The sequence below is a fragment of the Helianthus annuus genome, chromosome 1 (genome assembly GCF_002127325.2).
Source record: "Helianthus annuus cultivar XRQ/B chromosome 1, HanXRQr2.0-SUNRISE, whole genome shotgun sequence".
Lineage (NCBI taxonomy): Eukaryota > Viridiplantae > Streptophyta > Magnoliopsida > Asterales > Asteraceae > Helianthus > Helianthus annuus.
The window spans coordinates 75,197,195-75,209,542 of NC_035433.2; positions in this window are offsets into that span (position 1 = coordinate 75,197,195).

Sequence of the window (12,348 nt, forward strand, 5' to 3'; positions counted from 1 at the left end):
TAATCTCAATGACACAATTGCACATACTCGAGTCTAGACAAGAACATAGGACAAATTCGAATTGTGGTTCTAGTTTGTCTTTTATTGTTGTTGTTAATTTAAAACTGTTTAAGCAGGAATTATGCCACCAACAATTAGAAGAGGAGGAAGAGGCAAAGGGCCGATCACTACTTACAATGATCACGAGGCCGGACCTTCACACATGCGAGCTCCTTCCTGCACAAGGAGTGAAGAACCTCAGAGGCGTAGGAGGAACCTCTTTGAGCCCGCCAGACGGTCTACCTCACACAGTGCGACACCTTCATACCGTCACTCTTTTGGACCGAATTCTGAAACGAGCCCAATAACCCTCAACCTTCGTTCATACCTCTCCAGCGTTCTGTTTCGCACCGTTCTTATGGCGATCCCACTCCTTTCTTCCAAGGCCAGTTCAACCCGGCAGACTATGTGAAAGAACCAGTAGGTTTTAACCCACTAGGACCAGAGGACCATTTCTCTGAAGACAATGCGATGGATATGGACGAGGACACGGATCCCATCGAACCTGCAAGAGGTACCCCCAACCATCCTATCGAGATCTCTGATGGGTCATCCTTTCATGGAACACCCTATCAGGGTCCAGACAGTTACCAGGCGAGGTTTAACCAGTGCGAGTGGTACTTTACACCCTCTCACCATTCATCACCTCACCAGCAGCAGCAGCAGGATCCTTCCGAGGATTCGCGTTTCGTGGCAGTTACGCCACCGCCTCCTCCGCCACCAGTTCAGCAAGCACCTCCGGATCCGCCAAGGCGTAGGAGATCAGGCGCACAGATATCCGCGCGAAGAGGGGATTTTCATTTCAGCACCCCTCGACACTCCAGCGGCAGTCATTTTCCGCCACTGCCAGAAGACCCAGAAATGGGTGGACCTTCGAACCACCCTGCAGAGGTGAATTCTGCACCAGTTGCACCGCCTCCGCCACCATTCGGCTATGATAACCCGATACCAGCGTACGCCGAATCCACGGCATATAACCCGTTTGAATTGCCGACTCACACTCACTATAATTACGCGGATGCCGACCCATACTTGGTAGCGGCCAATTACAATGCCCTCCATCCCGAAGGACCTTATGGAAATCCTTGGGGATTGGATACGCAGCTCATGGGTATCCAGCACCTGCTACACCTCCGGTTCAGCAACCGTCGCAGCAGCCACGTTTTTCCCCACCGGAGCAGGAAGAAATCCTCCACCGTTTAAATAGGGTAGAACGAGATTTTGAGCAAGAACGTAAGAACAATCGTGGATTCCTCAAGGGCTTAGCAAACCTGCTAAAGGGGAAGAAGAAGAAGCGAGATCATTAGTATTTATATGTTCTATTGTATTTCCTATTTCAATTAAGTCCCTGTGTGGACATTTAATTGTTTTAGTCCCTGCGTGGACCATTGCCTTTCAGTCCCTGTGTGGACATTTAATTGTTTTAGTCCCTGCGTAGACCATTGCCTTTCAGTCCCTGCGTGGACTTATCTTTTGTCCCTGTGCGGACATCTATCCTTGTATTTGGTCCCTGCGTGGACTTGTTTTCTGTAAACCTCTGCGTAGGTATTATGTCTATTAAAAGTCCCGTTTAGGGCAGTGTGTAACTTTTTATATATTGGAATGTTAAGTTTATAAATTTCATCTCTGTCACTATATGCATAACTATATGAAGTAAATAAATCAAAAATCATTCCTTTTAAATAAGTCTGCCTAAATAAAGAATCTTAATGGTGAGACCTAGCCTAGTGTCATTATAAGACCCGGCCAAGATGGTGAGACCTGAGTAAAAGATTCAGATTCCTGTTAACCTCTGTAAACATGTTAACATTCTTGGCAGATGTGATTTGTTAAAATCACACGTGTCATTTTTATATAAGAATCCTTCAGAGGATTCCAAGACCTAAATTAATGATTTATAAATCATGGGTTTAAATCGTCAATTAAGATGATCACTTATCAAACATCCACTAGTGATGTAGTGCCTACGGGCCATACTTATTGTCATATAAGACAAAAGACAGTTGTAGTCAATGCCTCCCCTATCAGAAAAGGTAAAAGAACTATGGTTCAAACCTTCGTGCCCTGATTCTCTGAAATCCTGGCTGATAATAGATAAAACGTCCATGTGACTAGGCTTTTGTGCCACTAGCAATATTGTTTGTAAATAGGATAAGTTATATTCAAATCCTAAACAAAAGTGAGTAACAAATTAACCAAATATGGTCCATGTTTACCATGGTTAATGAATTGCCATAAAAGACAATTCCATAATAAACTCCTAAATAAAATTCTGTCATATCCTTTGTAGCAGATCAAGATCTTAATGGCTGACCCAAATGGAGATAATAGTCATTCAAAGGAGAATGACAATGATAACGCCCAAATTAATATAACGGGCGCTGAATTGAAAGCTTTAGTAGACGACGCTGTTAAAACGGCCTTAGATCGGCAATATGAAGAGTATAGCGAGTCTCGAAGCAGGACCCGATCTACACCACACTCTAAACCAAGAACCCATTCTGAACATCACAGCAAACCACCCTCGACCCAGTCTAAGCCTAAGAAGGACGACGATCGGCACTCATCTAACGAGAATAGTGTCCGTCCTAAGAATAAAGTGTTCAATGATGCACCTCACGCCAAGGGTTGCACGTATAAGTATTTTGTTTCCTGTAAACCCCGAGATTTTACTGGGGAAAAAGGGGCGGTGGACTGCATGACCTGGCTGGACGAAATGGACACAGTTATGGACATTAGTGGTTGTGCTGAGAGGGATGTGGTGAAGTTTGTATCCCAATCATTTAAGGGTGAAGCCCTAGCATGGTGGAGATCATTGGTTCAAGCCTCTGGGAAGGTTGCTTTGTATAGCATGTCATGGGAGGAATTTATTTCTCTCATCAAAGAAAACTACTGCCCTCAGCACGAGGTTGAGAAGATAGAGTCTGATTTCCTATCATTGGTCATGAAGAACCTGGATTGCCAGGCATACCTCACGAGTTTCAACACCTTGTCAAGATTGGTTCCGTACCTTGTGACCCCGGAACCTAAACGGATCGGGCGTTTCATCGGGGGTCTGGCCCCGGAGATCAAAGCTAGCGTGAAGGCTTCTAGGCCTGCTACATTTAGATCCGTAGCAGATATATCTCTGTCTCTTACACTGGATGCAGTGAGACAGAGATCTCTGAGAAATGCTGACTCAGAAAAGAGGAAACGTGAAGATGATGATTCACGTAGGTCAAGCAAGAAGCATCGGGGAAATCGTGACCACAAGAAGGGATCGAAGACCAAGAAGAATGACCGACAGTCGGGCGATAGGCCCAAGTGCAATGTTTGCAAGAAGCACCATTTCGGAAGGTGCAGGTATGAACAGAAATCCCAGCCGAAGGCATGTGGGATTTGCAAGTCCTCTGAGCATAGGACACTTGAGTGCAAGAAACTCAAGGATGCAACTTGTTATAGTTGCAACGAAAAAGGGCACATCAAGACTAACTGCCCGAAGCTAGTAAAGAAGGCTGAAGAGGGGAAAAAGACCAATGCCAGTGTCTTTCAGATGAATGTTCAAGAGGCTATCCAGAACGACAACGTCATAACTGGTACGTTTCTTATCAATGATGTATTCGCAAGAGTGTTATTTGATTCTGGAGCAGATAAATCCTTTGTGGATAATAAGTTTTGTAAGTTATTAAAACTGCCTGTTAAATCCTTGAATGTGAACTTTGAGGTAGAGTTAGCTGATGGAACTTTGGAAACAGTCTCAACTGTTTTAGATGGATGTGTTATATCCATTAGGAATCACTCATTTCCTTTATCCCTGTTACCCTTTAAACTAGCTGGTTTCGACATAGTGTTGGGTATGGATTGGTTATCGCATAACCAAGCCCAAATTGTGTGCAACAAGAAACAAGTGGTGATCAGACTTCGTCTAGAGAACCACTTACCATTCAGGGAGATACTTGGCATGGATTCCCTGCACAAGTATCTATGCAAAAGGCATCCAGATGTTTGAAGAAAGGATGTGTCATTTATATGGCACAGGTGACTATTGGTGAGGAGAAACCCAAGATTGAAGACATCCCAGTCATCTCTAACTATCCTGAAGTTTTCCCGGAAGAACTGCCTGGTTTGCCGCCAGATAGGCAAGTGGAATTCAGTATCGACATCATTCCAGGAGCAGCGCCTATCGCAAGAGCACCTTATAGATTGGCACCCACAGAAATGAAAGAATTGAGGACGCAGCTAGATGATCTGCTAGCCAAAGGTTTTGTTAGACCCAGTTCATCTCCTTGGGGAGCGCCAATCTTGTTCGTCAAAAAGAAAGATGGTTCGATGCGTCTATGCATCGATTACCGTGAACTTAATAAGGTTACAATCAAGAATAGGTATCCTCTGCCCAGGATCGACGATCTGTTCGATCGGCTTCAAGGAGCGAGCTACTTTTCCAAGATTGATCTAAGGTCAGGCTACCATCAATTGAAGGTCAAGGACGAAGATGTGCACAAGACTGCATTTAGGACTCATTATGGCCATTTCGAGTTCCTAGTGATGCCTTTTAGGCTCACTAATGCACCTGCCGCATTCATGGATCTCATGAATCGCGTCTGCAAGCCGTATTTGGATAAATTTGTCATTATCTTCATCGATGACATCCTCATGTAATCAAAAAGTCAAGCTGACCACGAGAAGCATCTTCGATGTATTCTTAAACTGCTTCATCAAGAAAAGCTTTATGCCAAATTCTCTAAATGTGAATTTTCACTACGAGAAGTTCAATTCCTTGGACACGTAGTCAGTGAGCGTGGTATCCAAGTGGATCCCGCCAAAGTTGAAGCCGTCATGAATTGGCAGGAGCCGAAGACGCCTACGGAGATTCGCAGTTTCCTAGGTCTAGCAGGATACTACAGACGCTTCATCGAAAATTTCTCAAGAATTGCTGCACCCCTAACTTCTTTAACTAGAAAGAATATACTGTGTTGACATTGCTGGACGGAATGGAAGAATTCGTAGTGTATTGTGACGCATCGCACACCGGGATGGGTTGTGTGCTTATGTAGAGGGGCAAGGTGATTGCCTATGCTTCACGACAATTAAAGGTGCATGAAAAGAATTACACCACCCATGACTTGGAGTTGGGTGCCATTGTATTTGCACTAAAGCTATGGAGGCACTATTTGTATGGTATTAAGTTTGTGATCTATTCTGATCACAAAAGCCTCCAGCACCTGTTCAATCAGAAAGATTTGAATATGAGGCAGCGACGTTGGATGGAAACTCTGAACGATTATGACTGTGAAATAAGATACCATCCAGGCAAGGCCAACGTAGTCGCAAATGCCTTGAGCAGAAAAGAAAGAGTGAAACCAATAAGGATCAATGCCAAGAGCATTGAAATCAAGAACAGTCTGAATGAGATATTGTTAGCTGCATAGAAAGAAGCTGTGTCAGAAGCTAACTATCCTAACGAAAAGCTAGGAGTAACTGAAGAACAGTTATCCTATGGCAAAGACGGAATTCTGAGATTAAATGGAAGGATATGGGTTCCTGTGTACGGAGGTCTTCGAGACGTTATCCTTCAGGAAGCCCACAGTTCCCGATATTCCGTTCATCCTGGAGCTGATAAAATGTACCAGGATTTGAAGGAAAACTTTTGGTGGATAGGCTTGAAGAAGTCTATAGCCACCTATGTAGCAAAGCGTTTGACTTGTGCGCAAGTAAAAGCTGAACATCAAAAGCCGTCAGGCTTGCTACAACAGCCTGAACTTCCTGAGTGGAAGTGGGAAATGGTGACGATGGATTTCATCACCAAGTTGCCAAAGACAAAGAAGGGAAACGATACAATATGGGTAATAGTTGATAGACTGACCAAGTCAGCACATTTCCTACCCATAAAGGAGACCCATAGCTCCGATATGCTAGCCCAGTTGTTTGTAGATAAGATTGTAGCCCTTCATGGCGTGCCTGTCTCTATCATCTCTAATAGAGATACCAGATACACGTCACACTTTTGGAAAAGTTTCCAACAATCTTTGGGCACACGTTTGAACTTCAGTACGGCTTACCACCCTCAGACAGATGGACAGAGTGAGCGTACAATCCAAACGTTGGAAGACATGCTTCGTGCATGTGCGATCGACTTAGGTGGTAGTTGGGATAACCACCTACCATTGGTTGAGTTTTCCTATAACAACAGCTACCATACAAGCATTAAGGCTGCACCTTTTGAAGCCCTATATGGTAGAAAGTGTAGAACGCCCGTTTGTTGGGTAGAAGTTGGAGATGTCCAGATGACAGGACCTGATATAATATTTGTAACAACGGACAAGATTGTCCAAATTCACGATCGATTGAAAGCTGCCCGAGATAGGCAGAAAAGCTACGCAGATTTGAAGCGTAAACTATTCAATTTCGAAGTAGGCGACAAGGTATTGCTAAAGGTATCACCCTAGAAGGGGGTGATGCGATTCGGTAAGAAAAGCAAGTTGAGCCCGAGATACATTGGACTGTTCGAAGTAATCGAACGTGTCGGATCGGTTGCCTATAAGTTAAACATTCCGGAAGAGCTAAGTGCTATTCACAATGTGTTTCACATCTGCAATCTGAAGAAGTGTTTCGCTGATGAATCACTAGTTATACCGCATACAGATGTGCACATCGATGAAAGCTTACAATTTGTTGAAAAACCTGTGTCGATCGAGGATCGACAGGTTAAGAAACTTCGCAGTAAGTATATACCGATTGTGAAGGTAAAATGGGATGCCCGTAGAGGTCCCGAGTATACGTGGGAAGTAGAATCCACGATGCAAGAAAAGTACCCTCATTTATTTCAATAAATCTCGAGGTCGAGATTTCTTTTAAGGGGGTGAGGATGTAACACCTCGAAATTTTGCGTCCTATAACGTATTGACACGTGTCATAAGTTTACACGTGATAATAAATGCTAAATGAGGACTAAAGTTGACAAACATTGAAAGTATGTGAATCCAAGGGTTCAAAATGTCAACGAGGGATAAATATACTGTATAGTAACCCTAAATGATGCTCGTACCTTCAAACGAATAAATCATGGATCGTACGGAACGAAATGTGGAAGAAAGTGAGAGATCACAAACTACAGGGGTTAAATGTGTCAACATGTTTAAGTTATACCTCTGAGTGACCCTTTAACAAATCTGAGGCTTTGTAATGGTAAATTACGCTCACTATAATATACGATATAAATTTCGTAAAGTTCCGTTTTAAAACGAGAAAGTTATGATCAAATGCGTATGCGAGGGTTAAAAGCGTCAACATTGAAAGTTAGGACTTTTTCGGGTAGTAATAAACTAACCAAGGACTTAACGGCGCGGGTAAAAGTCACGAGGCCCTTATACGTAAATAAAAGAGGCCCAAAACGCAAAGTTACCCCTTCGAAATGCCAAAGGCCAACTGCAATAATGAAAAAGATTTGAAAATCTTTTTAAGAGGTCTCAGGCAGGCCGCGTAAAAGTAGCATAGGGTCTTACGTGGGCCGCGCTGACAGTATAGCTATGGGCTTTGACATTAGGATTCAAGCGGGCCGCGTAAGAGTTGCATGATCATTGACGCCGGCCGCGTCAGCCTCCCAGATGCAGATAATTCGGACAGAAGCACTGTTGAGTGTTTTAACCGACTTTGTAGCCATTATTATGAGCATGGGCGCCCCCTAAACGTCCCCTAGCACTCAGGGACAGATGTTGATCATCTAGGAACACTTGTAGCACTTGTTGTCAAAGATCTAAGGTGCCTAAACTACTATAAAAGGCCACTTTGTTACAACAAGTTCTTCACACCTTCAAACAACACTTCTGATCAATTCTGGAGCTCAAGTGTCTTCACCACTCATCTCTGGTCGTGCATAGGACTCTTGTAAGTGTGCTTAACCCTTTATGGTTTAGTTTTTGCTTAGATATAACTTAAAAGTCAATCCGTCGTAATTAACGATTGACTTAACGGTTAATCACAAATGGTCCAGTGATTAATCGAATCAAAGGTAGTTATATGTTGGTAATCATGTGGGCATTAAACCCTTAAAAGGGCACCATCTGATTCCCACTCTAACTAGTCCAAATGTCGGGTCAAAGTTGCTTAGAAAAAGTCAACAGAATGCTAACTTTCGATTTTATGCATAATCAGTAATGTAGATGGCGTGTAACCTGTTTTATCACTCATATAAAATGATAATAAGTATTATAACTGGTCTAAGCTTGTTTGATCCGACCATTTACTGTTTTGACCCGGTTCGGAACCGAAAGTCGCAAAACTTTGACTTTTGCTTTGACTTCAGTTCTGACCCGTTATGGTATGATTTAGGTATGCCTTAGGACTCTCTTAGGACCAGGTTACATGATGGTATAACCCTCTGTGACCGGTTCGTTGTTTGTCCGAGTCGTTTGCACATTTCTGTTATATGCTTAAATGTTGACCATAACGCCCTTTTAACTTTAAAACGAGAATTTTGGACATGTGAAAGAACAATAACCTTAGTTACTGATTTATAAGCATGTCCCTAAAATTTCATGTCAATCCGAGGTCTAGAATAGGAGTTATGCTAAATAGCGAAATTACGGAAACTTTAGTAATTAAACGGCGCAATTAGCATAAAGCCTATCTAAACCCAAATTTCGACACCAAACCTTTTACACACTGATGTAAAATAATATTTTGGGATTTTTAAAGATTTTTAATTATTTTTAACCTGCTCATAGCCTGCGGTTATGGCATCGATTCGGTAAATACCGAATATACCCTTTTCGGACGTAAAATGAGTTCTACATGGTATTTTGACCCGAATCCAGTTGCTACTGATTTTAAATAATAAATAAAGTATTTTGAACTTTATAACCTGTTCGGGAAACTCAGATTTCCTGTAGAACTCAGAAATCTCTTTTATAATCTTTAAAATAACCGAAATACCCCTACGGGGCGTATATTGGAATTAAACTCGTTATGGGCATAATGGGAGGTATCCTACTGATACCACAACCTCCTTAGAGCATATTGACTTAGGAAACCTGTGTAGGACTCTTACGGTTACCCGTTACGCCTTTTACGCGTACGGTTCGGTTTATGTAACTAGTTTACATAAACTGGCCGAAACGGGTCAAACCTTACCGGTTTATGTAACTAGTTTACATAACTAGTTTACATAAACTGGCAGCATTTTACGAAATGGCCACGACCTTGACACGCGGGTGTAGGCGCACACCCGGCAATGTGTCTATATTTATAAAGGTATAACCGTTGGTTTTCCCGCCACGGCTTTATGCTATGTGGTGTGTCTATTAACCTTAAACCCGGTACGACCTGGGCGACTGAACGCATAGTGAACATGTAATTCTTTTACAAGATTTGATTGATTAATTATCCCAAGTTATAAAGAGTTTGTGCCTTGTGCATTCAAATCATTTTTATTAACCTTTTACAAAAGTGTCGGCTGAATGTGTTTACCAGTGTAAACTGACGTATTTTCCCCAAAAAGATTAAATGCAGGTTCTACACGAAATAGGCTGGCCACTCCTTAGCATCGTTAGAGTCTCGCAAGCTTGGGATGCCACTATCTGTTGAACAATATTTCTATTTTATTTTGATCCCCCGTGGATTTGTTTCGACTACTCGAGATACTTGGATATTACATTCGATGGTTGAAATATATCTATCTTTATGCTTCCGCTGTGCATTTAAATATTGTGTGGTTTGACTATATTGTTGCCAACTACGTCACGGTAATCCCCCACCGGGCCCACCGGTGAAACGTGTGGAAATCGGGGTGTGACAGCATACAAGAAGTACAGGGCAGAAAAGTATCAATACAAAGAATGGACCATTAGTGAACTGCAAGATGAGATAGCCATAATTCAAAAGATGATTCAAGACAAGGTAAAGCAAACTCCTCCGGTTTGGGCCAATTACAAGAAAAATGTACCAGAAAGGACCTTGAAACTGAAAAGAATGAAAGAAGAGCTGATAGCTGCTGATTATGGGTCAAGGAACCATGTTACAAGGTGGAAAGAAGAAAAGGTGTTTGCTACCTACAAAAAGTTGGAAGAGTTAAGGAAAAGAGATCCCACTGCTCCTAAAAAGCCTGATTATCCGGAAGCAGTGGTTCCAGTTAAACAACAAAAATTGCCAATCAGGAGACTCACTGCTCCACATGCTAGCATCCTTCATCAAAGAAGGAAAGAAAAGCAGACGGATGAATTAACAAAAGAAGACAAGGCTCAAGAAGATTACATCATCAAAATGGTTTTCCAGACATTTACGGAAGAAAAACAAGACTCAACACAATCTAAACTTTAAGTTTTTATACTCTAAAGTTTAAGTATTTACTGACTGACTTATTTATTTATTTTATTTATAAGTCTATAAAAATATAACTATAATCATCGTTTATATTTGTTATGCATGGTTTTCTAAGGAACGACCCGTGTTTGCACAATCTAAACTTTAAGTTTGTTAGACATCTTTTAGACATCTTTTATTAACTTTGTTAAATATCTTTTATATTTACTTATAGTTGTCTTTTAGCTATAATAAATAACACGTTTTGGTACAATATCTATACACATATCTATATGTTCTGTCAATATGTGTTATGTATGGTTTTCTAAGAAACGACCCGTGTTTGCACACGGGTCTTACCGCTAGTACTATATAATAAAAGAAACCAATTTAGGGACACTTGTCATCATATTAGACCATCTCTTATAGATAACTATAATTTTATTTTAATCTCTTTTAATTAATTATAGATAATCCTATTTAAATATTATTTAGTTTAATATCTTATATTATAGATAATCCTCCTACTAAATATTATTAGTTTAATATTGATGAAACAATGGTTAACCTGGCAAGGTTAACTCACTGGTCTCGTCAAGAAGGGTTAATCCCTTCCTCTCGAGGATCGCTGGCTAGATCGTCCACTGGTTGATCTCTTGCACAAGGAAACAAGCCGTGACTCGTAACAAGGAGGATGGGGTGGGGGGTGCTCCTTGTTACCACTCTCCGGCGTGAGAATCAGTAATTTGCTTGGGAAGCAAAGTGTGATAGTAGTAGTAGTGAGGGAGTTGTGAAGAGATACCTCAAACCTAGTTTGGGGTTGGTATTTATAGCCGAGGAGTGAAGGAGGAGTTGAATGGATGGATTGACGACGTACTGCCCCTATGCAGGTGTGTCAGGCTTGTCGGTTGTGGAGGTGAAGCCACGTCCTACTGCAGTGTCAGTCCGTTGCTTACGTATGGCCTGACAGGCGACTGCCAGTGGTGCCACTTGCTCTGTGGTGTCAGTCCCACTTGCCTTGTGGGAGGGGATGCGGTGCAGGCCGCATCGCTGCCTGCGGTAACCTTTGACGTTCCCGCGTTTCTTGCTCTGATGAAGACATATGCGGGATGCGGTGCCAAGCCGCATCGCCGCTCGTGGTGACTGTTGCTGTTGCCCATATCCCTTGTCGTGACGAAAATGCTCATATGATGCGGTGCCAGCCGCATCGCTATGTACACCCGTTTTCATACACAAGGTAAGGTTTCTTCTTATCACTGGACCGATTGGATTCGAAGGGTGCGTTCGTGCATGCCCGCATGGACGCAGATAAGTTTTTTGCTGGTGGGGGTTTTTTGATAAGGGTAATGGTCACTCGCGGTCAGTTGGCGCGAGATCTAGGACCATACCCCTTCAAATATCTTATGGATAATTATTATTTAGTTTAATCTCCTTCTCATTTATAATATTATTTATTTATTTGAATTAATTATATTTGAACGTTTTGTTTAGTTTGGTATCAAATAGATTTTACGAAACTTAAAATAAAATTAATTAATATTATTTATCATTTATACATTTACGGAGTTTTAAATAAAGGGTTAAATTTATTGAGACTTCGTTAACAAATTTTTCAACAACAAAGTAATCTATTTTGATCACGAAAACCAAACTTTGTATTAATATATTAAATAGTTTTTTTTCACTATACAAAATTACATTTACTCGACCCATGTAATACATGAGGTTTTCTAAGATATAACTTTTTATTATTTGATATATAAAATTAGATTTATTCAATTTGTACAATACATGAGGTTTTTTAAGGATGTATATTTTTTATATTAAGTACAGAAAATTACATTTATTCAGACCGTGTAATGCGCATATTTTAAAAGATGTAATTTTTTTATTATTTGGTATATATAATTACATTTATTCAACCCGTGTTATAAATATAAAGTTACATTTATTCAACCCGTGTTATAAATGAGGTTTTTTAAAGATGTATTATTTTATTATTTGGTAAACAATATTACATTTATTCAACCCGTG